Raw genomic sequence first — 27,199 nt, forward strand, 5'->3', positions numbered from 1 at the left:
GCAGGTAGGATGATGGGATATATAGCAGGGGGGGATGATGGGAGCAGGTTATGATGATGGGATATATAGCAGGGGGGGGGATGATGGAAGCAGGTTATGATGATGGGATATATAGCAGGGGGTGATGATGGGAGCAGGTTATGATGATGGGATATATAGCAGGGGGTGATGATGGGAGCAGGTTATGATGATGGGATATATAGCAGGGGGTGATGATGGGAGCAGGTTATGATGATGGGATATATAGCAGGGGGTGATGATGGGAGCAGGTTATGATGATGGGATATATAGCAGGGGGTGATGATGGGAGCAGGTTATGATAATGGGATATATAGCAGGGGGGATGATGGGAGCAGGTTATGATGATGGGATATATAGCAGGGGGTGATGATGGGAGCAGGTTATGATGATGGGATATATAGCAGGGGGTGATGATGGGAGCAGGATATGATGATGGGATATATAGCAGGGGGTGATGATGGGAGCAGGATATGATGGGATATATAGCAGGGGGTGATGATGGGAGCAGGCTATGATGATGGGATATATAGCAGGGGGTGATGATGGGAGCAGGTTATGATGATGGGATATATAGCAGGGGGTGATGATGGGAGCAGGTTATGATGATGGGATATATAGCAGGGGGTGATGATGGGAGCAGGTTATGATGATGGGATATATAGCAGGGGGTGATAATGGGAGCAGGTTATGATGATGGGATATATAGCAGGGGGTGATGATGGGAGCAGGCTATGATGATGGGATATATAGCAGGGGCTGATGATGGGAGCAGGATATGATGATGGGATATATAGCAGGGGGTGATGATGGGAGCAGGATATGATGATGGGATATATAGCAGGGGGTGATGATGGGAGCAGGGGGTGATGATGGGATATATAGCAGGGGGTGATGATGGGAGCAGGTTATGATGATGGGATATATAGCAGGGGGTGATGATGGGAGCAGGTTATGATGATGGGATATATAGCAGGGGGTGATGATGGGAGCAGGCTATGATGATGGGATATATAGCAGGGGGTGATGATGGGAGCAGGCTATGATGATGGGATATATAGCAGGGGGTGATGATGGGAGCAGGATATGATGATGGGATATATAGCAGGGGGTGATGATGGGAGCAGGATATGATGATGGGATATATAGCAGGGGGTGATGATGGGAGCAGGGGGTGATGATGGGATATATAGCAGGGGGTGATGATGGGAGCAGGTTATGATGATGGGATATATAGCAGGGGGTGATGATGGGAGCAGGTTATGATGATGGGATATATAGCAGGGGGTGATGATGGGAGCAGGCTATGATGATGGGATATATAGCAGGGGGTGATGATGGGAGCAGGTTATGATGATGGAATATATAGCAGGGGGTGATGATGGGAGCAGGTTATGATGATGGAATATATAGCAGGGGGTGATGATGGGAGCAGGTTATGATGATGGGATATATAGCAGGGGGTGATGATGGGAGCAGGTTATGATGATGGGATATATAGCAGGGAGTGATGATGGGAGCAGGTTATGATGATGGGATATATAGCAGGGGGTGATGATGGGAGCAGGTTATGATGATGGGATATATAGCAGGGGGTGATGATGGGAGCAGGCTATGATGATGGGATATATAGCAGGGGGTGATGATGGGAGCAGGCTATGATGATGGGATATATAGCAGGGGGTGATGATGGGAGCAGGCTATGATGATGGGATATATAGCAGGGGGTGATGATGGGAGCAGGCTATGATGATGGGATATATAGCAGGGGGTGATGATGGGATATATAGCAGGGGGTGATGATGGGAGCAGGTTATGATGATGGGATATATAGCAGGGGGTGATGATGGGAGCAGGTTATGATGATGGGATATATAGCAGGGGGTGATGATGGGAGCAGGTTATGATGATGGGATATATAGCAGGGGGTGATGATGGGAGCAGGTTATGATGATGGGATATATAGCAGGGGGTGATGATGGGAGCAGGTTATGATGATGGGATATATAGCAGGGGGTGATGATGGGAGCAGGATATGATGATGCGATATATAGGTGATAATGATGGGCTACGTAGCAGGGGGAATTAATGCATATATAGCAGAGGGTAGAATGGATGGCAGGCGGCCAGCTGACCCCCTCCCTCCAGCTAGGCAATGAGCAGCGCACAGGGGGTAAGGGGGGTTACCTGCTGCTGCGGGCTGGCAATGTCATGGTCCCCGGGCTCTCTCCTCACAGGCACGCAGCGTTCAGGAGGCGGCCCAGTACCCTCTCCCATGCTCCATGGACGCTCCAGCCGTATACTCCACTCTGCACAAATCCAGCTAGCGGCTCAGCGACAGCGACTCACTGACAGCCCGCACAACGCAGGGCGATAGAGGCGGGTCACAGCGTTGCTCACACCAGAGCCGGACCGCACCACCGCAGCCCGCCAGGAGAGGGGAGCCCGCCGCCGTGCAGCTCGGTTCCCACAGCCTACAGGTCCGAAGTGACGTCATGCGACTCCCCCTATCGCTGCAGTGCAGTGGCACACGCTGACAGCCACACTGACAGCTTGCCTAGCCTATGGGAGAGCGCGGCAGAAGGGGCTTGGCCAATCGGGGCAATGTGGGCGGGATCTGATGCTACTAGTAGTAGTAGTAGTAGCAGCAGCAGGAGTAGAGTGTCTTTGTAAAGCAGTCAGTGCTGTAAGTCACTGTGTGAACTGAGAAGGGCAGTGAGAGGAAGTGACAGCAGGGAGTATGTGGCCAATGGCATGACTACCATACAATCAGACTCCTGTTACTTTGGCCAATACATTTTAAATTCTGAATGTAATTTAACTTGGTAGTTGCATAAAGTGACCCAGTAGGGGGAAGAAATGCCAGAGGGGTTTCTTGCCTCAGGAGGGGGAAGACTCTGAAACATAAAGATGCTTCACCAATACAATATAATACAATAACATTTCTATAGCGCTTTTCTCCCATAGGACTCAAAGCGCTCTCAGATTCAGTAGTTAGTAGTAGGATAAAGTCTTCACTATTCACACAAGAGAGTAACCTAGCAGCTCAGGGTGACCCAAACTACTAGGAATGTATAGGGGGATAAAAGGAACCAAAAAGCCCTCCTACTTAAAAAGCAAAGCTTGTGTAATTTGCCTTCTTAAAACAGAAGGAAATTTGCAATAATTCAGTTATAAGTGAACATTTGTGGCTACCCACAATGCCCTACCACTGAATATGCACATTATCCCTTTTCACCCTTGTAAAGCCAAGCAAGCATCCAGAACCACTGGTGTATAGAGATGGGCCGAACCTCCGATTTTAGGTTCGTGAACCTTCGCGGAAGGTTCGGTTCGCGGAAAAGTTCGTGAACCGCATTAGACTTCAATGGGGATGCGAACTTTGAAAAATAGAAAAAATTATGCTGCCCACAAAAGTGATGGAAAAGATGTTTCAAGGGGTCTAACACCTGGAGGGGGGCATGGCGGAGTGTGATACATGCCAAAAGTCCCGGGGAAAAATCTGGATGTGACGCAAAGCAGCGTTTTAAGGGCAGAAATCACATTGAATGCTAAATTGCAGGCCTAACGTGCTTTAAAACATCTTGCATGTGTATATGTTACGGCCAGAACCCGAAGCCTGGCCACTTTCGGGTTCTGGCCGACTCAAAGCTAGAAATGGCTTGCTGAAGCGGCCAGTGTGCGAAATGGGAACTTTTTGCGGACTTTGGTCGTCCAGAATGCATTCTGGCTAGATGTGGCCGGCTAAGTCCCGAAGTTCCGTTCCCCGCCACAATGTACCTCCTTTCCCTTGCTGCTGACGCTTTTCCCTTAGTCCTCTTCACCTTCCTGCAGCTTCTTTTAATGCTGCTGGTGTTTCGTCAGCAGGCCGGCTGCTTACTCCACTCTCATGCAAGGACCAGGGGCTGGCTTGTACGCTGCCGGCAGCAGCTGAATTCGCCGGCGCCGCCTTCCGTCTCTGCATTCTCTCCATCTTCTGCCCCCAGCAGTTCACCGATCCCCGCCGCTGCATTATTGCTGAGGTATCCAGGCAGCTTGTTGCTCGCAGAATCAGTGCTAGCTCCGGTGTAGGTATTGGGATGTATAGGCATGCATTGCACTTGTAGCAGTACTGCTTCTTAGGAGCAGACAATGGCGACAACAGCAGTTGGCTCTGTGTAGCAGTCTACAATGCGTCCAATAATAAATGTACTAACTGGTTCACGTTTATGGAAAATAAGCCTATTTTTCAGTGTCTGTGTGTTAAAGTGGACCTGAACTCTTGCACAAGACGAAAGGAAAGCATAGAGAAATGCACCCTGTATTTAGAGAGTTTACCCTATCTAATTCCCCCTCGTCTGTGTCTAATCATTCTGGTTCACGTTTATGGAAAATAAGTCTGGGATTTGTACATTTTGGACTTTGGCCAGTTTAATTAGGCCACTTTGCAAACTGGCCAGCCAATGTCAGAAATTCCCAGCATTTTGGACTTTGGCCGACGTCAAATCGGCCAGTTCTAGAAATGGCCGGCCAATTCCCACTTTGGCCAATTTCTGGTTTTGGCCACAACATATACATCAATCAGGGAGTGTAATTAGAGTTCTGCTTCACACTGACGCACCAAACTCACTGTGTAACGCACCGCAAACAGCTGTTTGCTTTGTGATGGCCGTGCTGGACTGGTGCGCACCGTGGCCAGAGTGTAGGCCGTGGCGGTTTTCAAGCCCATATGGTCGCCGGGCTGTGGTAGCTCAATGATAGAACAACAGTGACTGTCCAGCTGATCAAATTTGATAGTTTTGATCAAATTTGAAATTTGATCAAATTTGATAGTTAGATGCAGTGAGCTGGGTTCACTGAACACAACAGGTAGTTATATGCAGTGAGGTGGGTTCACTCAACAGTAAAGGTAGTTATATGCAGTGAGGTGGGTTCACCCAACACAACAGCTAGGTATATGCAGTGAGGTGAGTTCACTGAACACAACAGGTAGTTAGATGCAGTGAGCTGGGTTCACTCAACACAAAGCTAGGTATATGCAGTGACGAGGTGGGTTAAGTAAACACAACAGGTACTGGGTATATGCAGTACTGGGTAGTACAATGTGCAGCTCCCTGTCACACACACGGGTAGTCACTGAATGTGCTGGGCTGCTGGCAGTGGCACACACACTATGAATTAGCAAGGCTGTGCATGCAACAAAAGTGTCAGTTTGACACACAGAAAAAAAAAAAAAAGTACATGATGAGTTGTGAAAAGAGCTGTTGAGGGGTGCTATAAAAGCAATAACAATCAGCCAGGAGCAAGCTAAGCAGCCAAGAACCTAACTAATCTGTCTCTAGGAGAACAAGTCTGCAGCAACTGTCCCTAGTCTGTCTCTAGCAGGCACACGAGTGAGTGTAATGGCCGGCGAGCCTGCCTTATATTAGGGGGGGTGAGGCTCCAGGGCTTAGTGTAGCCTTAATGGCTACAATGTGCCTGCTGACTGTGATGCAGAGGGTCAAAGTTGACCCTCATGGTGCATTATGGGGCAAATCGAACGTCCGCAAAAGTTCGCCTGTTCCAGGCGATCGCGAACCACCAAAGTTCGCCAGGAACCGTTCACCAGCAAACCGTTCGGCCTATCTCTACTGGTGTATAGAAAGCCTATAGCTTTAAGTTTTACACAGCCATATCATACCCACATGTAGACAGCCTGTTTCAGACTTTAGTCCTCATCATTAAATAGCAGGGATTGATAAGGCTGTATGAAATAGGGCTTGGACCAGTACAACAGAGTAACCAAGTAGCTTAGGGTGACCCAAACTACTAGGAATGAAGGGGGGGATAAAAGGGACCAAAAAGCCCTCCTACTAAAAAAGCAAAGCTTGGTGTAATTTGCCTTCTTAAAACAGAAGGAAATTTGCAATAATTCAGTTATAAGTGAACATTTGTGGTTACCCACAGTGCACCGCTACTAAATATCCAGAGCAACCATCCAGAGCCGCTGGTGTATAGCAAGCATATAGCTTTAAGTTTTACACAGCCATATCAAACCCACATGTAGACAGCCTGTTTCGGATTTGTGGTCCTCATCAGTACATGGCAGGGATTGATAAGGCTGTATGAAAAGTTATATTTCTGCAAATGCCAAACTGAACAGGTGGGTTTTCAGTCTGGATTTAAACATGTCCAGGAATGGAGCTGTCCTGATCTGCTGGGGTAAGGAGTTGCAAAACGTAGGGGCAGCATGACAGAAGGCTCTGGGACCAAAGGTTTCCAAGTGGACTCTGGGTATGACTAGATTATTAGAACCTGTGGATCTGAGATTGCAGGGATTACAACGCATCTGTAACATATCTTTCATGTAACCAGGGCCCACATTATTTAGTGATTTAAATGTCAGTAGGCCGATCTTGAATAGGACCATACATTTTATAGGTAGCCAGTGAAGGAAGTGCAGGACTGGCGTTATGTGGCAGTGACGGGGTTGGTTGGTTAGCAGTCTGGCAGCAGTATTCTGTATTAGCTGTAGGCGGTACAAGACCTTTTTTGGAAGGCCAGTGTAGAGAGCATTGCAGTAGTCCAGTCGGGATGTAATGAAGGCATGGACTAAGGTTGGCAGATCTTCTGGGGGGATGAGGTTCTTGATTTTTGTGATGGTCTTCAGGTGGAAATAGGATGATTTCACCACAGCACAGATGTGAGTTCTGAAGTTTAAATCGTCAGCAGAGGCGGTGGGACCCTCGAAAGTCCACGTGTCTTCATTGTGGGCATGCGCGCTAGCGGCTTTCTGCTTGGGCTCCTACAGAAATAGCTGAGCCCAGTTAGGTCTGCTCTACTGCACAAGCCGCCTGTGGCGTAGCAATAGGGGGTGCAGAAGTTTCGAGCGCTCCAGGGTTCTTGGGCCACAGGGGCACACCCTCAACTACAGTATTTCCTCTTTATTGGTCCTATAACGATAATAATCCCATTTATAAATGCTTTGAATAGTAGTTATCATTTAAGCGGACCTGAACTCAGAACTTCTCTGCTCTAAAAAATATATGCAACATCATAATAACCTTTAAAGAAAAACATTTCTTTGTTACAGTGGATACCAAGGGAGTTGCTAGCCCCAAAGATCAGTGGCATGTACCCCATATCTATTCTGGGGTGCCCCGGATGTCCCCCAGGATAAGTCAGCTGTGGTGTCTCAATGGTGGGCATGCTGGGAGCTGTGGTGTATCATTCAGGGTTATGCTGGTGCTGTGGTGCCTCTATGTGGGCATACTGGGTGCTGCTGTGCCTTGTTGGGCACTGCAATGCCTTTATGGGGGCATGCAGGGAGTTGTGGTTTTTCTATGGGGGCATGCTGGGAGTTGTGGTGCCTCAATGGAAGGCCAGTGAGAGCATAGGAAGTGGTCCACTAGAAGGTCAGGGAATGCTATGGGGAGATTGCCAGATAACTTGGCAGCAGGCCAGCCCACCCAGAAGAAAGCCAGACCAGCCTGCACAGAAGCCAGGTAACTGCCTATTTATGTGATACTAGTGACCTTAGCCAGTTTAAAAACGAGCTAGGTCTGTCACCGCGTGCCTGCCGCGCGCATGGGCGCACCTGCCCGTCACGCACGTCCGCCGCGCACCTGCCCGCCCGCTAACACGCCCGCCTGTCCCTGTCCTCCTGCTTGTGTGAGGCTGGGTCCGTGCTGCGCACATGCGCAGTAGCAAAAAGCACGGACCCAGCTACACAGAGACAATTGTCCCTACTGTACGCAGGCACAGTTGCCTATTACTTTATAGGATGCTGCCCCCTGTAGCCAGCAGCCTTTACTCACCTCCCAGGCTCCAGCGACGAGCCACTGTGGAATCCTCTGCTCTGGCTGGCATCCCCGCTTGTACTGCTGCTCAGCTCCGGGTCGCGGCTTGATGATGTCATCAAGCTGGGACCCAATACTTACGGCAGAGCAAGCGGGGATGCTGGCCTGAGCGGAAGGGAGTGCCGATCTTCGGGGGAACGGCAGGAAGGTGATTGTATCCTCTTCTTTCCCCCTTACCGCCGCAGCTCTTACTGGTGATCACTATGGTCCGCCGGCGATCGTAGTGATCACGTGATCAGCAGCCATACGCAATGGCTTCTGATCACTGAGGTGAGATGTCAGCACGATCGCGGCGGGACGCTTCGTTTTCGCGGACATTGAATCTACGTCATCAGAGCGGTAGCACCACCTGCTGGATGTAGATTCGTACTATGGTGGTCCCCATTAGGTTAAATGACACCCTCCCCCGCGCCCCCCCCCCCCCAAAAAAAACGAAAGAAGGAAGTGTGGAGTGCTAAGTGTGCCACGGTGGGTAATGCCAGGTACAGGTGCCCCCAGTATAGGTAACCTGGTATAGTTGCCCCCAGTATAAGTAATCTGGAATAGTTGCCCCCAGGCCCCAGTATTGGTAGCCTGGAATAGTTGCCCACACCCCAGTATAGTTAACCATGCAGAGTATAGTGCAGCTGGAAGATGTGCTGTTATCTAATCTTACCTGCTCCACCGAAGAGTCCACCGATATGAAACTTCCTGTCACTGCTCAGCTCTTCCTTACTGCCTGGCGCTCTCTTCCTGCATCATGTGATTTTGCGAGTGCAGGAAGCGATGCCAGCACTAGGGGTAGAGCTTAGCGGTGACTGGAAGTCTGACATAGCTGGACCCCAGGGAGCAGGTGAGATAGCAGCAGTGCACGTCTTCCAGCTGTGTGCTATACTCTGCATGGCAGCCGCTACCCGGACACTGCAGCTGCAGGGGGGCTGGTTGTCACCCCCCCCCCCCCCTGCTTGCTGGGACCAGGGGTGTGCCACTCCCTGCACTACCCGCTTTGTACGCCACTGTTGCTTCCATGATACTATCTAGCCATCTCCTCCTCTGCCACCCCCTCCTCTTGTTTTCCTATGGGCCCTTTTTAGATGTGTCCATCCTCACCATGTTCTGGTTTGTGAATTACGTTTTTTTACAATGCAATCATACCTCCCAACTTTTTGAGATGAGAAAGAGGGAAACTTAAGCCATGCCCCTGCCACACCCCTGACCATGCCCCCGTCACACCACTTGTCACGCATACAATAAAGATTTCATAAGAAAAATATGTTGTTTTATAATTCAAACCACACTGATCCTTTCTATCTTGGTTCATTTTCCTTCATATTAATATTTTAAAATTAGTAATATATCAATTTAAAGGATGGGAATAAAGTTTAGAGTCAATCAAACACATTTTTAGTAGAGAAATATATATATTTACATAGAAATAGGGAAAAAGTCCTGAAAGAGGGACAAATGAGGAGGAAAGAGGGACAGAGCTTTTGGTAAGTGACAAGCTGCTCAATGATCACCGTAAGTGTCTTTTGCTGCCCCTTCATCCCCCGATTGCCAAATCTGGCTGTTGGTAGCCGTCCACTGCTATGTGCAAACTCTGTGTAGCAGGACGAAAATTTGGCAGGCTAATTGCTACTGGTTCCCTTCTGGCCAGAGCCCGCCCCTTGCTTTCCTGGTGCCCTAGGCCATGGCCCTTGCGGCCTTGCCTGAAATCCGGCCATGTCTACACCTGAAGTATCTCTACCCTGTACACCCTATCTAAACTTGCAATATCATGGAGAAAGATCTTTTCTCTAAGGGCCCTTTTCCACTAGCAATCGCTAGCGTTCACGCTGAACGCTAGCGATTGCTGAATCGCAATTACCGGCGATTCCCCGACGTTCGCGGCCGCGATTTTGCTATGCTATGCACTGCATAGCAAAATCACGGCAATAATCGCTCCGCCGCGCGATCGCGATCCGGTCAAAAACGAATCGCGGTAGTGGAAATGACCTACCGCGATTCCTATGTTAAAAGCAAACTGTAGCGATTTGACAAATCACTAGCGGTTTGCGGTTTTGCGATTAAGCAATCGCAAACGCTGTAGTGGAAAAGGGCCCTAAGTCATGTTTTCATGCTTCCCTGCTTTTCCTGTGTTGCAGGCAATATTTTTACATTCGTACAAGTCTAGTCACAGGCCGGAGTTTAACTGGAGGGGAGGAACTATTTCTTTTTACCTTGTGGGCTTTTGTCCAGAGAAACTGCTCATTGTTTACAACTTCCCCTGTCCCTTGTTTGCTGGGGATTTTCAAGCAGCTGCTTTTTACATGGTGAGCAGCACACTTGTTTATTTAAACAGTGTAATAAAACCCTCACACCTGGCTGTAATGCAAAGGATGAAGTGATGGATTGTGCTACTTACTACATACTTAAAAACTGGTATTATAAGTTTCCCAGAAACTTAATATGAAGTTTAATGTTTACCTCTAGACAGTGGCATAGGGCCCATGGTTGCGACCGGACCCGCACTCACACAGGGGCCTGTGCACAGAGAATCACAGGCTGCCTGTTTCCATGGGTGGGCCAGGCGGGTCAGTCATGATACTTATGTTGCTGCATGTACATACGTCCTGGTCCTGCGTTTCAACTCATAGTTCCAGCACAAACCAGGGACAACCCCCGCCTCGCTACCTATACTAAGGGCAGCTATACTGGGGGCACCTATACTGGGGGCACCCATACCTGGCTACCTATACTGGGGGTACCTATACCTGGCTACCTATACTCGGGGCAACTATGCCTGGCTACCTATACTCGGGGCAACTATGCCTGGCTACTTATACTCGGGGCACCTATGCCTGGCTACCTATACTGGGGGCACCTATATCTGGCTACCTATACTAAGGGCAGCTATACCTGGCTACCTATACTCGGGGCAACTATGCCTGGCTACCTATACTCAGGGCAACTATGCCTGGCTACCTATACTCGGGGCACCTATGCCTGGCTACCTATACTGGGGGCACCTATACCTGGCTACCTATACTAAGGACAGCTATACCTGGCTACCTATACTCGGGGCAACTATGCCTGGCTACCTATACTCAGGGCAACTATGCCTGGCTACCTATACTCGGGGCACCTATGCCTGGCTACCTATACTGGGGGCACCTATATCTGGCTACCTATACTCGGGGGAACTATACCTGGCTACCTATACTCGGGGCAACTATACCTGGCTACCTATACTGGGGGCATCTATACCTGGCTACCTATACTGGGGGCACCTATACCTGGCTACCTATACTCGAGGCACCTATACCTGGCTACCTATACTCGAGACACCTATACCTGGCTACCTATACTAAGGGCAGCTATACCTGGCTACCTATACTCGGGGCAACTATGCCTGGCTACCTATACTCAGGGCAACTATGCCTGGCTACCTATACTCGGGGCACCTATGCCTGGCTACCTATACTGGGGGCACCTATACCTGGCTACCTATACTCGGGGTACCTATACCTGGCTACCTATACTGGGGCACCTATACCTGGCTACCTATACTCGAGGCATCTATACCTGGCTACCTATACTAAGGGCAGCTATACCTGGCTACCTATACTCGGGGTGCCTATGCCTGACTACCTATACTGGGGGCACCTATACCTGGCTACCTATACTGGGGGCACCTATACCTGGCTACCTATACTAGGGCACCTATGCCTAGCTACCTATACGATGGGCACCTATGCCTGGCTACCTATAATGAGGGCACCTACACCTGGCTACCTATACTCGGGGCACCTATGCCTGACTACCTATAATGAGGCCACCTACACCTGGCTACCTATAATGAGGGCACCTACACCTGGCTACCTATTCTGGGGGCACCTATACCTGGCTACCTATACTGGGTGCACCTATACCTGACTACCTATACTCGGGGCACCTATGCCTGACTACCTATAATGAGGGCACCTATACCTGGCTACCTATACTCGGGGCACCTATACCTGGCTACCTATACTCAGGGCACCTACACCTGGCTACCTATACTGGGGGCACCTATACATGGCTACCTATACTAGGGCACCTATGCCTGGCTACCTATACGATGGGCACCTATGCCTGGCTACCTGTACTGCAGACACCTATGCTTGGCTATCTATACTGGAGTCACCTATGCTTGGCTACCTAGATTAGGGGCACCTATGCCTGGCTATACCTGCCTGTATGAGATGATTGTGTTTAGTTGTGTGTGGAGGGTGCTGGGCTGTATTGCAAGGAAATGGAAATATGAGTAGTATGTGTGGAGGGGGGGGGGGGGCAGGTCCAAATTCTGCATCGGGGCCCAGAGGTCTGTAGCTACGCCACTGCCTCTAGACGTGTCTTGCTAATAAAGTGTATGCGAGGTGAACTTTGGGTACGAAAACAGATAATTACCCAAGAAGAGGGATCCTACTGAGGCTTCGCTCACTGTTCTTTGGTCAACCTCCAGGAGATTACTGATAAGGGCATTGTCATGATATGACATGATGATTGTCCATAAACAGGGAGCAGACATGGAATCCAATGATGAACACTTTATTCTGATCCATACATCAGAGAACTTCCAGCAATACAGGAGCATACCGCTTTCACCTAGCTGTCTCACACCAGAATGACTCCCTCTCTCTCTACCAGACAGTATATCAAGCTTAGCAAACAGACATCAAATGTTAGCAGATGATAAGAGCGAGGCCAGTCTGCTAACAGGCAATAGAACAATGGCAAATGCCCCACCTGACTCCAGTATCTTACAATCACTGCATAGATCACAGCAAACAATGCAGGAATAACATACAATTAGTAAAAATACATATATATCATATATCACAGGCATGTCGGTAACCACATCGGGGATGCGCTCCTCTTCAAGAACGAGCGTGGACCTACTAAGTGCAATAATCCGGATCTGCTCGTGTTAAAGGGAAGGTTCAGGGAGGGTGAGTAAAAAATAAAAATCAATTTCCACTTACCTGGGGCTTCCTCCAGCCCGTGGCAGGCAGGAGGTGCCCTCGCCGCCGCTCCGCAGGCTCCCGGTGGTCTCCGGTGGGCGACCCGACCTGGCCAGGCCGGCTGCCAGGTCGGGCTCTTCTGCGCTCCAAGGCCCGGAACTTCTGCGTCCTGCGCCTGCGCAGTAGAGTAGTTCTGCGCCTGCGCAGTAGAGCCCGGAGGACGTCCGATGACGTCAGCGCGCCGGCTTGGGACGCAGAAGTTCCGGGCCTTGGAGCGCAGAAGAGCCCGACCTGGCAGCCGGCCTGGCCAGGTCGGGTCAGCCACCGGAGACCACCGGGAGCCTGCGGAGCGGCGGCGAGGGCACCTCCTGCCTGCCACGGGCTGGAGGAAGCCCCAGGTAAGTGGAAATTGATTTTTATTTTTTACCCACCCTCCCTGAACCTTCCCTTTAAGTAGAATCCCAGGCAGTGGCAAAGGACCAGTGAACAGCCTCTGGAGGATCCTTTGGCAAGTATTTACGGTACTTTTGGGCAATTATAATGCCTTGCTCTCTCTGAGTAATTGAAGTCTTGTGACCTAAACAGCTTAGTAGGTAAAGAAGAGTTTTTGCAGATGATTTTTTGTTTTTTAGTGTTTCTTACTGCTGTATTGACCTGTATTGACCAGTATATGTGGGACCACTAGTGGTTGGCAGTTCTCCCAGGGTGGGTAGTCCAAGATTGGTCTTGACCAGAGTGTTGCACATGTGTCGATGAGCCGATGCCCCAAGTGTATGACAGACTACTTTGCTGCAAGTAGTGACCCGGTCAAGGTCACAAGCCTTGGTCAGGGCAGGCAGCAGGCAGCAGGAAGAACGTAGTCAAGGTCAAAAGCCAAGATCAGGACAGACAGAACGTAGTCAAGGTCACAAGCTATGGTTAGGACAGGCTGCCTGTAGTCGAGTTCACAAGCCAAGGACAGCGCAGACAGAACAAAGTTGAGGTCCCAAGCCAAGATCAAGACAGACAGAACATAGTCAAGGTCACAAGGCAAAGTCAGGAGATGCAGCAGGTAGAATGTAATCAGGTCACAAGCTAGAGTCACAATGGGATAAATAGATCAAGAGTAGCCAGGGCTGGATTTCTGGAGAGGCCACAATGGCCTGGGTCTTGGGGGCAGCTGGACATGGAAATAAGACTGCAAATGGAAAAGGGAGGCTACAAACAGGGAGTAACGTATGGAAGAAGAGAGATGCTCATAGCAAGTGCACCTGAAAGAGAGAGGCTGATGCTATATATATGGAAGTGGGGGCTGCACATGGAAGGGTGTGGGGCGAGGGAGCTGTTACACATGGCTAGGTAGCAACTAGAGATGGCTCGAGCCTCCGATTTTCAAGTGCGCGAACCTCGAACGCGAACTTCCGCAAAAGTTCAGGTTCACGCAAACTTTCGCGAGCCGCAATAGACTTCAATGGGGATGCAGACTTTGAAAACTAGAAACATTTATGCTGGCCAGAAAAGTGATAGAAAAGATGTTTCAAGGGGTCTAACACCTGAAGGGGGCATGGATGAGTGGGATACATGCCAAAAGTCCCGGGAAAAAAATCCGTATTTTACGCACAGCAGGGTTTAAGGGCAGAAATCACATTTTATTGCTAAATTGGAGGCCTAAAGTGCTTTAAAACATCTTGCATGTGTATGGATCAATCAGGGAGTGTAATTAGTGTACTGCTTCACACTGACAGACCAAACTCACTGTGTAGCGCACCGCAAACAGCTGTTTGTGTAGTGACGGCCATGCTGGACTGGTGCGCACCATGGCCAGAGTGCAGGTGATAGCAGTTTTTGAAGCCCATATGGTTGCCGGGCTGAGGTAACTCAATGACAGAACAACAGTGACTGTCCAGCTGATCGATTGATTGGTGCAGCAACTACCTTATTATCTTGGGTGTGCCCCCCCTCCCTCGAGACACTCATATAGCCGGCGGTCATTTTTTTATGGTGATACGCAAGCCCCTTCACTGTGGCAAGTTATCGGTCACGAAGGGGAATTGACACATGTACATGCCTTTTGTTTTGTTGTTGCAGCTGCAGTGCTGCCAAAAAAATTAGGCATGCATGTACACGCAACAGAAAAAATTATTATAGCGGCCGCTGCTAGCAGCGGCCTTAAAAATTCAAGAATCCGCCTGAAGTCCTGGACCCTGTTGGTGGTGGCGGAGAAGGCAGTCAAGCAGCCTGCAGGCAGAGATGCTGTGTGGGGACCGACTTAGTCTTGGGGCAGGCAGTCACACGGCGTGAAGGCAGAGATGCTGTGTGTGGGGACTGACTTAGCCTTCGGGCAGGCAGTAGTCCTCCTGGATCCATGCCTCATTCATTTTGATAAAGGTGAGGTACTAAACACTTTTGTGACCTAGGCGACTTCTTTTCTCAGTGACATTCTATCCAGCTGCTCTGAAGGTCCTTTCTGACAGGACGCTTGAGGCAGGGCAAGACAGAAGTTGGATGGCAAATTGGGACAACTATGGCCACAGGTCAAACCTGTGCACCCAGTAGTCCAAGGGTTCATCGCTGCTCACAGTGTCTACATCCACACTTAAGGCTAGGTAGCCGGCTAGCTGCCGGTCCAGGCGTTGGTGGAGGGTGGATCTGGAAGGGCTAAGGCGAGACGTTGGACTTTAGTCCACATGTCCGACATCACCATGAGATCGCTGAAGCATCCTGTCCTTGCCTGTGTGGGCATGGGAGAAGGATAACTGGCAGTGGTACCTTTATTCCGTTGTGCTGTGACTTCACCCTTAAATGCACTGTAAAGCATAGTTGCCAACTTGTTCTGCAAGTGCTGCATCCTTTCTGCCTTCAGGTGAGTTGGTAACATCTCTGCCACTTTGTGCTTATATTGAGGGTCTAGTAGCGTGGCCACCCAGTGCAGGTCATTCCCCTTGAGTTTTTTTCATATGGGGGACCCTCAACAGGCTGGACAGCATAAAATTTGGATGCAGACGGACTATCCATCTCCTCTTGCTCTTCCTCAGTGATGTCAGGTAAGTTCTTCTCCTTCCACTCAGCCATGAACAATACCTCAGGAAAGTTGAGCAGCACATGCCCCCTGCGACGCCTGCTGCGGTTGATCTTACGCCTCCTCCTCTAAAAAAACCCCACCTTCCTCATCATCTGACTCCTTCTCCCCACACGACTCTTCCTCCTCCTCCTCCTCCCTCCTCCTCTGTGCTGCTATTGTTGAGGAAACATCTGGTTCTGAGAATGAATCCCACAACTCTTCCTCCTGTTCCTGTAACTGTTCCTGTTCAGGCTCCTCCACAGCTTGATCCACCACTCTACGCATGGCACGCTCCAGGAAGAAAGCATATGGGATCAAGTCGCTGATGGCGCATTCACTGCGACTCACCATGTTTGTCACCTCCTCAAACGGCCGCATGAGCCTGCAGGCATTTCGCATGAGTGTCCAGTACTTCGGCCAGAACATCCCCATCTCCCCAGAGTGTGTCCTTCTACTGTACTTGTAGAGATACTGTTTGTAGTTGTAGACAGGCGGTTAAACATAAGGAGGGTTAAATTCCAGCGAGTCGGGCTATCGCAAATCAAACGTCTCACCGGCAAGTTCTTTCTCTGCTAAATACCGGCCAAGCGTGCCATGGCCGTGTAAGACACACCTTCCTGGACTGCTTCAGGACGTCCTGTAAGCCTGGGTACTTACACACAAATCTCTGAATTATTATATTCAGCACATGTGCCATGCAGGGTACATGTGTCAACTTTCCCAAATGCAAAGCCGAAATGAGATTGCTGCCATTGTCACACACCACGTTGCCGATCTCCAGTTTGTGCTGGGTCAGCCACTGATCCACCTGTTTTATCAGAGCAGCCAGGAGAGCTGCTCCAGTGTGACTCTCCGCTTTGAGACAAGACATGTCTAAGATGGCATGACACCTTCGTACCTGGCATGCAGCATAGGCCCTGGGGAGCTGGGGCTGTGTAGCTGGAGAGGAGATCGCAGCACCAGTAGAGTTGTACTGCCACTCAGCCAAGGAGGAGGTGGACGATAGTGAAGAGGATGTAGCAGGAGGAGTAGGAGGAGAAGGAGAGGAGGTGGCAGGAGGCCTGCCTGCAAGCCGTGGAGGTGTCACAACTAGGTCCTCTGCACAGCCACATACTCCCTGCTTGCCAGCGGTCACTAGGTTGACCTAATGGGCTGTGTAAGTAATGTATCTGCCCTGACCGTGCTTGGCAGACCAGGCATCCGTGGTCAGATGGGCCCTTGACATGTCATCACAGGAAACGCCGGGAGAGGAACTAGGAAGACAAAGCTGGAGGCTGCATGGCTGTGTGGCGTGGGGATCGGAGGAAGGTGAGTCCCACCTACACACTGCATACCTCCCAACTTTTTGAGATGAGAAAGAGGGACACTTAAGCCACGCCCTTGCCACACCCCTTATCACGCCCCGTCACACCCCTAGTCACACACACCATAAAAATTTCCTAAGAAAACTACAGAATGATGTTTTATAATTCAAACCACACTGGTCCTTTCTATCCTTCTATCCATTCTTCTTCATTTTTCTTCATAATAACATTTTGAATTAAGTAATATGTATATCAATTTTAAGGATGGCAATAAAATTTAGAGTCAATCAAACATTTTTTAGTAGAGAAATATATATATTTACACAGAAAGAGGGACAAATGAGGGGGGAAAAGGGACAGAGGGACAGGGCTCCCAAAGAGGGACTGTCCCTCCGAAAGAGGGACAGTTGGGAGCTATGCACACTGGAGCCTGGGGCCATCTATCTATCTAACCTACACTGGGGCCACCTACCTAACCTATCTTACCTACACTGGGGCCACCTATCTATCTAACCTACAGTGGGGCTATCTATCTATCTAACCTACAGTGGGACCACCTACCTATCTAACCTACACTGGGGCCACCTACCTAACCTATCTTACCTACGGTGGGGCCACATATCTATCTAACCTACAGTGGGGCCACCTATCTATCTAACCTACACTGGGGCCACCTACCTAACCTATCTTACCTACAGTGGGGCCACATATCTATCTAACCTACAGTGGGGCCACCTATCTATCTAACATACACTGGAGGCACATGTTTATCTAACCTATACGGGGGAACCTACCTATCTAACCTATACTGAAGGCACCTACCTATCTAACCTATACTGGTGACAACTATATGGGATACCCTGTAGTGGAGGCAACTATGTTGCCAACCTTACCTTATACCTCGATTACGCTTTGCCTTGCCGCCTGTATTGACCTTTGCTTGGACACGGATTTGCATGAACTCTGCCTGGACTGACTTCGGCTTGCCTTGACTTTGCTATCTCTGAAAAAGTTCCTATCTGGACTACCTCGCTGTCACCAGGAACTCCTGGCACTTCTGCCACTTGAATCGCTCATCTGGGTAGCCTCATCCACTAGGCCTCAGGTGACTATTTTGTATATATACGTTCCCGTATTGCATGTATACGTGCCCGTATTGCATTGCCAAGAATTATCATGTTCTGTCTGGTGGATTAGCTACCTGCCAGACTGTACTACATCTACCTGCAGGGTGTATTGTAGTATTGTGTTAGGCAGGAGTTTGCGCAGGTGTTACGGGCTGGGCTCTGGGTCAGTCATATGGACATACAGTCTGAACTGTGGTTATTGAGCAGACAAGCCTGACACAAACACTAAAAAGGCAAACGTTAAAGAGACTCTGAAGCCTCTTAAAAATCCTTTTTTTATTACACAATCCTGTTTAACACATTAGATCTACCTAAACCGCCGCATCCCCGCCGCTGTAATCTATCTAAATCCCCCCTAACTCCCTAGGGGGCAATCCGGGCAGCGCTTCCGTGTGAGGCAGAGCTATGAGCTGCAGCTCTGCCTCTCAGCGCGTCTGTCAGCCCGGATTGCTGCCTCTGCCCCGCCCCTCTCAGTCTTCCTTCGATGGGAGGGGCGGGGGAGAGGCGGAGATCTGCCGCTGATAGACGTGCATGGAGGCAGAGCTGCGGTTCATAGCTCTGCCTCCAACAGCAGAAAAATCCACGACCAAGAAAGTCGTAGATTTTGCGGGGGAGAGGGAGGGCGAGTTAGGAGGGTTTTACATAGATTACAGCTGCGGGGTTGCAGCGGTTTAGGTAGGGCTAACATGTTAAACAGGATTGTGTAATAAAAAGAGGATTTTTAAGAGGCTTCAGAGTCTCTTTAAACGTCGCTATAACCGCTCTTAGCCCTGATAGTGTAATGCCGCTGCTGCTGCTCATCATTACCTGAGCATGTTGTATTTTCCCATCACAGACCCTTATTTTTAGCTTGCTGATATGCTACTCTCTCACATGAGTAATGTAACAGGTATACACTGTGTGCTTGCACAAGTCATACATCGCTGTATCTCATATTATTTACTTCCCTTCGCTGTAGAGGTAACGGCTTTTGTGCATTACCCTTGTCCTACCCAACAAGGTAAACAATATCTACAGCAGAATAGCTTGTTTTCCAAAACATCTCAACTTTGTCTCAGAAGTGCTTCAGTGAAACTGAGAACCGAAAGAGCAGAGCCAGGACAAGGTCCTCCAGCACCCAAGGCTGAGAAACCAAAGTGCGCCCCTCCATCCCTCCCACCCCACCTGCCACACACTGATTGCTATGAGACTAAGAGGCGTCCCAGGGTCCTTAACCTCCCCAACACCTTATTCTCTAGTTTATCTGACTGGCTTGCAGTCACTGCCATGTATCTTCTTTACTTATTCCTCTCTGCATCAAACACAATAGGGGGATGATATCTGAGTGAGTTGTGCGCCTCCTCCTACACTGCGCCCTGAGGCTGGAGCCTCTCTCGCCTCGGCCCCGCCCTGCGCCTCCTCCTACACTGCGCCCTGAGGCTGAAGCCTCTCTCGCCTCTGCCTCGGCCCTGCCCTGCGCCTCCTCCGACACTGCGCCCTGAGGCTGAAGCCTCTCTCCCCTCTGCCTCGGCCTGGCCCTGTGAAAGAGTATTCTGGTTTGTATATGGAATTACGTATTCTCTGTAAAACTCTTCTTAGTGTCCCATTTGACCTAATGGCAATCAAAAGCCACGGTAGTAGAAATAATTTACTCTATTTACATTTACTCTATTTTTGTGCTCATATACCTTTCGATTTGCAACCCCCAAATCGACTGTTTTGATTGATTTCTAGACTAAATAGGTTTTATCAGAAATGAAATTTCTGCATTTCTGATCAGAAATCTGCATTTCCGATTGGAAATTGGAAAACAGAAATCTGATTTCTGTGGAAATACCACATTACCGCAACTCATGCCACATTACTGCAACTCATGCCACATTACTGCAACTCATGCCACATTACCGCAACTCATGCCACATTACCGCAACTCATGCCACATTACCGCAACTCATGCCACATTACCGCAACTCATCAACTTGGAAATTTCAGCCCAATCACAGAACTAGGAAGCAATGGACCTATCAGAGAATGCAGAGTCACCTCGGAAGAATTTGGCCTATCAGTGAAAGCAAAAAATGACACACCCCCAAAAAAAAGACTACTCAAAATTCGGTGTCCTCCGGTGTCTTGCGTCACAGTGAACACTTGCACCACGTGACACCAGCACAGGTAGTGATGTCACTAGGTGCACCGATGTCACATGATACAGACACTCACTGTGACGTCGGACAGCGGAGGAGGTGAGGATTTTGATCAGATTCAATCAGAGAGGAATCTATCTGATGGCCAATCTGAAGGCAGATGGACAGGTGTATGGCCACATTCAAACATTTGCCTGTCTTTTGAAGATCATATGCTACGTTTGCATGTTCAAAATTCAGAGTTTGCCCGCGTGTAAATCCCAGTGGCTGCATACATCGCCTGCACCAAGGTATATTTCTGAAAAGTACCCACCTTTTTGTAGCCTAAAATCACTTATGATAGTTTTGGGTGATGCATAGTGTGGTGGCTAAAATGTTAGAGACCCTGTGACAAAAAAAGTCCCCTGGGGGGTACTCACCTCGGGAGGGGGAAGTCTCAGGGTCCCAATGAGGCTTCCCCCTCCCCTGTAGCTGCAGGCAGTCCAGCGCTGGCTCCCCCGGAGTGTCCCAGAATCCTCCCTCGACAAGGCTGACAAGCGCTGATTTATTTACCTTTCCTGGCTCCAGCGGGGGCGCTGTTGCGGCAAACCGTACGGAGATAGGTGGAAATAGCGGATCTCTGTCGGGTCCGCTCTGCCACGCAGGCGTAGGAGACTTGCGCCTGTGCAGTAGAGCGGGTCGACAGCGATCGGGTATTTCCGCCAATCACCGAGCGGAGAGCGGATACTGCGCCTGCGCTGGAGCCGGGGAAGTAAATATTTACATCCCGCAGTTCGGAGGGGCACAGCGAGACCGCCGTGGGACACAGGAGGACTGAGGAAGCCTCAATAGGATCCGGAGGCCTCCCCCACCCAAGGTGAGTACCCCCAGGAGAACTTTTTGTAGTTACAAGTTTTCTTTAAAATGTTAAAGTAAACCTGGGAGGTAAAAGAAGGTAAAGCTAGATACTTACCTGCATAGGGAGAAGCCTCTGGATCAGGGGTCCCCAAACTTTTTCGGTTAAGGGCCGGGTCAACATACTTCAAACTAACGAGGGGCCGGAGTATACATCATATGATGTAGAAAACATTACATTGAACCTAGGTAGTGTACACTATTACTTGTTTACAAGTGTAGCCCTTTTGTCTCCCATTTAAAGAAAAGATGATATTATGCCCCCAATACAGCATGTGGAGATAGTAAAAAACCTCTTTTATGCTGGGTACACACTATAGATTTTCTGGCCGATTTACTGTCAGATCGATTATTTCCAACATGTCCGTTTTGCTTTCCGATCAATTTCCGAGTATCCGGCTTTAGCAGTCAGAAGGCGCTCTACCCTGGGATAGAAAAGCATGTGCAGTAGCGTAGCAATTTTTGCAACCAGGGGAGGGCAAACAGGAGGCGTACAGCTCAGGGGCCATCCATTCAGCTGTCAGAAAGAGACTGCAGCTGAACAGAGGAGCTCAGAATGACAGCCCCACTTTAGTTTCCCTTTAAAGGACCACTATAAAAAAAATGTAAAATTTACAATACATGTAAACACATACAAATAAGAAGTCTGTTTCTCCCAGAGGAAAATGAGCCATTAATTACCTTTCCGCTATGTTGCTGTCACTTGCAGTAGGTATTAGAAGTCTGACAGAACCAACAGATTTTAGACTTATCTGTTGATGTTGGACTATGTTGTGTCTGTTGGACTAGACTGTTTATAAAGACAGTCCCTGAAAAGGTTTTATACAAAGATGCAGGCCAGCCTTCTTGCTTGCTGCACACGTTTTTGGCAGTTAGGTAGAGCAAGTGCCTTTCACTAACTGCTTTTGAAAATAAAGAAAACCCTGAGAATACCCCATGAGGACATTGGCTAGTTCAAAAATCGGTTCTGTCAGATTTATACTACCTACTGTAATTGACAGCAACATGGGATATACAGTAAGTCAATTATAGCTCATTTTACTCTGGAAGAAACTAATTTCTTATATATATATATTTTTCCATGTACCGGTATTTTCAATTTTTAAGATTTTTGGGATAGTGGTCCTTTAAGAACTTTGTTATAGAGACTGAGTATTGCAGTTGTCTGAGGTTGGTCAGAGAGTTCTGTATTGTTTAGTTGACAGCCTGAATGTCAGGAGTTTATTTTATCATTCTGTTTCCTTGTAGCTGTTTGCTTTGGACTGTGTAAATAATGTATACAGTGTGTGCTTTAGAGAAATTAACTTGAAGTGGTTGTGGTTCATGAATTCGCTACTGTGCCATGCAGGGCCGGCCATAGCCTTCCCAATGCCCTGAGCGAAACTAGACTTTGTGCCCCCAGTATTAATTAACCCCCTACCAGTATAGCCAGCAGATGTCCCCCAGAATTAGGTAGGCCCCCAGTATAGTGAACAGGTGTGCCCCACCCATCAGTATAGGCCACCAACAGGGAAGAAGGAAATTTGGGCACCGGCTAGCAGCGGACGTTTTGGGGCCACCATGGGGACCCATTGAATTTATCGGTAAGGAGGGAAAATTTTGGCACCCGCAGCACCTGGTAAATATCGGGATTTGGTTCTTTAAAGGGAAGGTTCAGGGAGGGAGGTAAAAAAATAAAAATCAATATCCACTTACCTGGGGCTTCCTCCAGCCCGTGGCAGGCAGGAGGTGCCCTCGCCGCCGCTCCGCAGGCTCCCGGTGGCCGACCCGACCTGGCCAGGCCGGCTGCCAGGTCGGGCTCTTCTGCGCTCCAAGGCCTGGCACTTCTGCGTCCCACGCAGCCGCGCTGACGTCATCGGACGTCCGCCGGGCTGTACTGCGCAGGCGCAGTAGTTCTGCGTCTGCGCAGTAGAGCCCGGCGGACGTCCGATGACGTCAGCGCGGCTGCGTGGGACGCAGAAGTGCCAGGCCTTGGAGCGCAGAAGAGCCCGACCTGGCAGCCGGCCTGGCTGGGTCGGCCCCCGGGAGCCTGCGGAGCGGCGGCGAGGGCACCTCCTGCCTGCCACGGGCTGGAGGAAGCCCCAGGTAAGTGGATATTGATTTTTATTTTTTTTACCTCCCTCCCTGAACCTTCCCTTTAAATGGTTATGGTTAGCTGTGGTGGTCCACTACTCTGAGGACACCCAAAGACCTAGCTACCTATTCTGGGGACATTATACACCTGGCTACCTATTCTAGGGACAACTATACTCATGACTCCTTATACTGGGGACACCTATAGACCTGGCTACCTATGCTGGGGGTACCTATTTTGGGGTAACTGCTGTCAGATTATCTGTATTTTTGGGGAACCGCTGTTAACAGATTAAGTGTATTTTGGGGAACCGCTGCCAGATTATGTATGTTAGGGGCACGGCTGCTGCCAGATTTTGCGTATTTGGGTGAACTGCTGCCAGATTGTGTATATTTGGGGGACCACTGCTGCCAGATTATGCGTATTTTGGGGAACTGCTGCCAGATTGTGTATGTTTGGGGGACCACTGCTGCTAGATTATATGTATTTTGGGTGTTACGTGTATTTTGGGTGATCCGCTGCCAGGTTTTGCGTATTTTGGGGAACTGCTTCCAGATTATGTGTATGTTGGGGGGAACTGCTGCTGCCACATTGCCTATTTTGGGGGAACCACTGCCATATTATCTGTATTTTGGAGGAACTTTTACCAGATTACGTGTCTTTTTTTGGTGAAATGCTGTCAGGTTACATCTATTTTTGGGGGCTACACTACGGCAGAGCTCAAACTTGAACACGCCCACTTTATGCTCGACCACGCCCACTTTTGGCACGCTCAGTATGATGTCCTCCTTTTCAGGGTGTGATGTCCTCCTTTTTGGGGTTCTGCAAGTGGCCACCCTAGTGGTGGAGGAAGGGTTAAAGAGCATCTGAAGTCTCCTAAAATTCAGCTTGTTATTGCAAAATCCTTTTTAACATTATTGCCCTAAATAAAATGCTGCATCCTCACGGCTGTAATCTAACTAAATCCCCCCAAACTCCCCGGGGCACACTGCAGGGAGCGCTTCCGTGAGAGGCAGAGCTTTCAGCTGCAGCTCTGCCTCTACACGTGTCTACCAGCGCGTATCTCCGCCTCCGCCCACCCCTCTCAGTCTTCCTTCACGGAGATACGCGCGGATTGACGCGCATGGAGGCAGAGCTGCTGCTGAAAGCTCTGCCACCCAGGGCAGCAAATCCACGACCAAGAAAGTCATGGACTTTGCGAGGGGAGTTGGGGGGGATTTAGTTAGAGTTTAGCCGTGGGGATGTGGCGTTTTAGTTAGGGCAATAACGTTACAGAGGTTTTTACAATAAAAAGCTTAGAGGAGTTGGAACCGCACCCATAAAAGGAGAAAGCGGCGTGCCCAGGCTTGCAGCGCTCCACCCCACCGGAGCTGTCATATACGGTAGATCAGTGTTTCTCAACATTTTATTGGTGTGTACCCCCTTTTAAAACCCTGTACTCACCAAGTACCCCCTAGCATAGTAAACATTATCACAAGTACCCCTTGACAAATATATATTTAATTGTAGTACGTGAGAATTGGTTATAAACAATTTCCAAGCATTGACTATTGCTTTTAATTAGCTAAAATACTAATTTGGTGTTGTTTAAATAAGATTTATCATTTTCTAAAACTCTAAATTTGTTATTATTGGTTAAGTACATCAAGCCCAAGTACCCCCTGGAACCATCAGAAGTACCCCCTGGGGTATGCGTACCACACGTTGAGAACCTAGGCGGTAGATGATTCCACTGGAGCAGGCACCACCAATGTAATTAAAGCTTCATTATAAGTCACATGAGTTAAAGGGGAACTGACGAGAGAGGTATATGGAGGCTGCCATGTTTATTTCCTTTTAAGCAATACCAGTTGCCTGGCAGCCCTGCTGATCCTCTGCCTCTAATACTATTAGCCATAGCCCCTGAACAAGCATGCAGCAGATCAGGTGTTTCAGACTTTAACCACTTGCCAACCAAGTGATTTCCCATTGATCTGTGCTGGGTGGGCTCTTCAGGTCTCGTATTGCAAGCAGGGCGATCAGACTTCCCCCCCTTTTCCCCACTAGGGGGATGTCCTGCTGGGGGGGGGTCTGATCGCCGCCGCTCTGCTGTGCCTCCTCAAAGCCCCCCTCCGCAGCGCCATTACCCCCTCCCTCTCCCTCCCTCTCTCTCCCTGGCTCTGTGGGCGGTACAGGACGGCGATACGTCCTGTACCGCCTCTGATAGGCTTCAGCCTATCAGACGGCGGCGATCCCCCGCCTATCAGAGGCCGGGGATCACCGATCTCCTTTACGGCGCTGCTGCAGCGCCGTACAATAGTGTAAACACCGGGGATTTCTTTCCCGCGTGTTTACATTTCGCCTGCGAGCCGCGGTCGGAGGCTCGCAGGCAGTTCACGGAGAAACCCTCCGTGAACTGACATGGAACGGCCGCTCACCATGGAAACTCGCCGACAACCAGTTTACGCGGATCGGCGTTAGCTGGTCGTCAAGAGGTTAAAGTCAGAACTAAAGACTAGCTACATGCTTGTTTCTGGTGTTACCCTCTTTTCCTGAAAATAAGCCCTAGCTGGAATTTTGAGCATGCTTGAAATATAAGCCCTACCCCAAAAATAAGCCCTAGCGGAAGTTAAAGAGGAGGAAGAGGCAGCCAGTAAGTGGGGACACAGTGGTACAGTGCCAATCGGACACTGATTCTGTCATCCCAGCACACAGCAAGGTTATCAGCTGTGTGCAGGGAAGACAGGGCAGGTGCCTGATCAATACAGTAGCATACTTTCAAATCCATGAAAATCACAGTACACAGGAACAGGAAATGTTCTGCTGAGAGACACTTCCTATTAGAAATATAAGACATCCCCTGAAAATAAGCCCTAGCACCTATTTTAGAGCAAAATTTAATATAAGACACTGTTTTATTTTCGGGGAAAGACGGGTATTCAGAGACTACTGCAGAGAAATAGACCAGCAGGGCTGCCAGGCAACTGGTATTGATTAAAAGGAAATAAATATGGCAGCCTCCGTATACCTCTTACTTCAGTTCTCCTTTAAAAGAAGCAATACAACGACAGACCGCTGTTTCGAGCATCCATGCTCTTTGTCAAGTTGTCAAGATTGCATGCAGTCCGAAACAGCGGTCTGTCGTTGTATTGCTGCTTTTAGCTCATGGGACTAATAAAGATGCTTTAATTACATTGGTGGTGTCTGCTACAGTGGAATCTTCTACAATAAAAAGCTGAATTTTAGGAGACTTCAGTGTCTGTTTAAAGAGAACCTGTACTGAGTAAAATTATTTAAAATAAACACATGAGGTAACTTCAAATGAACATTACATAGTTACCTTGCCATCAGTTCCTCTCAGAAGCTCACCATTTTCTTCTTAAGCTGGCCACTAACGGTCCAATTTCTAGCGAAAAATCATTTGAGCGATCAGAAATTCTGATCGGATTGGTTGTAAATAATCTCCATTGGTGGACACAATCGATTATGAACGAGTGAAAAAAATGTCGCCCGAATGAATTTTCGTCGAACGAAAATTTGGATTTTCTTGGTGGTTGTGACAGATAGGAAGCAATGATTGGTTAGTTGATGGTGTAGTGAACGATTTTTCGTCCGATCAGAATTTCTGATCGGTCGAAAGATTTTTCGCTAGAAATTGGACCGTTAGTGGTCAGCTTTACAGTGATCCCTTCCAGTTCTGACAGCATTTTGTCAGAACTGAAATATCAGTTGCTGTCAGTTATATATCAGTTGCTGTCAGTTACAGCTGAGAGGAGAACTGATGTGTCCATGTTTCCCTATGGCTCAAGTGGGCGATGTTACAGTTTAACAATGTGCTGACCAGGAAGCTGTTATGCGGTGA

At 49.1% G+C, this 27,199-nt stretch overlaps 1 protein-coding gene across 1 annotated transcript in view; it reads right to left on the bottom strand.

Moving 5' to 3' along the window:
- MGAT5 (alpha-1,6-mannosylglycoprotein 6-beta-N-acetylglucosaminyltransferase) overlaps nucleotides 1-2,409 on the bottom strand; it is a 236,132-nt gene extending 233,723 nt beyond the window's left edge. The window contains exon 1 of the mRNA XM_068245938.1: nucleotides 2,206-2,409. The gene's annotated coding sequence lies outside the window, so the exon portion shown is untranslated. The remainder of the gene's footprint in view (nucleotides 1-2,205) is intronic.
- Between the last annotated feature and the right edge of the window lie 24,790 nt (nucleotides 2,410-27,199).

The sequence above is a fragment of the Hyperolius riggenbachi genome, chromosome 7, assembly GCF_040937935.1.
Source record: "Hyperolius riggenbachi isolate aHypRig1 chromosome 7, aHypRig1.pri, whole genome shotgun sequence".
In the NCBI taxonomy this organism is placed as follows: domain Eukaryota; kingdom Metazoa; phylum Chordata; class Amphibia; order Anura; family Hyperoliidae; genus Hyperolius; species Hyperolius riggenbachi.